The sequence below is a fragment of the Schistocerca serialis genome, chromosome 12 (genome assembly GCF_023864345.2).
Source record: "Schistocerca serialis cubense isolate TAMUIC-IGC-003099 chromosome 12, iqSchSeri2.2, whole genome shotgun sequence".
NCBI lineage: Eukaryota > Metazoa > Arthropoda > Insecta > Orthoptera > Acrididae > Schistocerca > Schistocerca serialis.
Genome location: NC_064649.1, coordinates 41,771,045 through 41,772,891, shown reverse-complemented (window position 1 = coordinate 41,772,891; position 1,847 = coordinate 41,771,045). Strand labels below are relative to the sequence as shown.

Sequence of the window (1,847 nt, the reverse complement as noted above, 5' to 3'; positions counted from 1 at the left end):
AGGGCGTCTGTCTCCGTTGCTTTTGAGCGTGAATGGAAATTGTAGAAATTTTCTGTGGAGCAACATTTAATAATAAAGCGTTTTAAATCATCAAAAGCGATGAGCGGTAGCAGGCGCTTTCGATAAAGAACGGGGGAGTGCAGCGCCGCTGCTGTCGCCACGGCCGCTGCCAGTAGCCAGCAAATGGATCCCGGAGCTTTGCCGCATACGGCGTCCAGAGGAGGACAGTCTGCAGGAAATCTGCCGCAAAATCGTTACTGGATAAAATTTTGATATCGGTGTGTCACAAAGCGAAATAGATTGAATCTGCGCTACCATTACATTCACGTCTTCAGCATTCAGACAGAAGAGACTATAAAAATATTTTATACCAGCTGCTCTCGATCCACTGACATTATGAACAGAAACAACGCACGCTACCGCTAGACCACAGGCGTAATCAGCCTAGAGTTTCTCTATCATGGGACAATTTTTCCTCCAGGAAGTGCCGCAGCCTACAGTGTTGCCAGATTGTGCAGATAACCGGACTTAGAGAATTAGCGAGTTGGCCAGTTTTTTTGTCCCATGTCGCGATCGGCGCGGACTTAGCCTCTGAAGCGGCCGGCCGCCGGTCAAGTTTTATGTCAAAGAGTGTACAGTACAAATCGACAAAACTAAAATGAGCCTTAACATGGAAATTAAGCGTTTCTGGACACACGTCCACATAACACCTTTTCTTTATTTGTGTGTGAGGAATAATTCCTGAAAGTTTGGCCGTACCTTTTTGTAACACCCTGTATATATAGTTAAGGGTCACCGGTCACTTGACCATCTTCTTCTTCCGTGTGAATGCACAAACGGTGCCCGAACTCTTACGGGAATCGGCAACGCGCCGCGAGTAATGAGTATAATGGACGGGGGCACTACGAATGTAGTGCGGGACAATACGTTGAGAATGTGGGTTTCGCGAGAGGCGTGCCAGAGATAAATCCCTACAGTCGCGCTATCCTCTGTGTCCTCGGTAGCTCAGATGGATAGAGCGTCTGCCATGTAAGCAGGAGATCCTGGGTTCGAGTCCCGGTCGGGAAACACATTTTCATCTGTCCCCGTTGACGTATTTCAACGCCTGTAAGCAGCTAAGGGTGTTCATTTCATTGTAAGGTTAAACTATCACAAATCTGTGCTTTATGTTTCCACTGCGAGAAAATACTTCTGTTGCAGCTGCGACACAGTAAACGTTAGTGTACGCAGCTGTAGTCAGAAGGTCCGAAAGGTTTAAATAACCGAGATTGCGAGGGTGTGTTACTGAAAGACTTTTCTGATTATTTATGTCCTGAAATGTGGCGTGGTATTCAGTTTAAGGGTGAGAGGCAAACGCAAATAATAATTAGTCTGACAAATGTCGTATCTGCGCAGAGCACAACAAAGAAAGGCCACAGTTAAAAGCCACAGCTAAATCCATGCGAGAGGCGAAAGTCCAGATTGGGACTTGCACTTTACGAGAGACGAGTGGGAAGTACGGCTAATGCTGAAGCATCACAGAGGCGGAAGGGCCCGGACAGAACGGGAGCCCAGATTAGTCCGCTGTGGGCACACACACACACACACACACACACACACACACACACACACACACACACACACAAGCTCTACCCGGCCGACTGACAGCCGTCACGCACGCACATCGGGTTTGGTTTCCGCACGCAGCGCTGCCGCCACCGCCGGCCCTGTGTGGCCACCCGGCCGTTACCCGCCGGAATTAATCGCCTCCCACACGCGTGCGTGCGTGTGCGCGTGTGAGTGCGTCAGACTGGAGTGGAGCGCACGAGCGGCGCTTAAGCGGGCGCACCGCAGCCGCAGCCGCTAAT

General features: G+C 50.0%; 1 non-coding gene across 1 annotated transcript; it reads left to right on the top strand.

The window, feature by feature from the left end:
• Positions 1-994: 994 nt before the first annotated feature.
• Positions 995-1,068, top strand: Trnat-ugu (transfer RNA threonine (anticodon UGU)). Its single transcript has one exon. It is a non-coding gene; the product is annotated as a tRNA-Thr (tRNA).
• Positions 1,069-1,847: the final 779 nt, after the last annotated feature.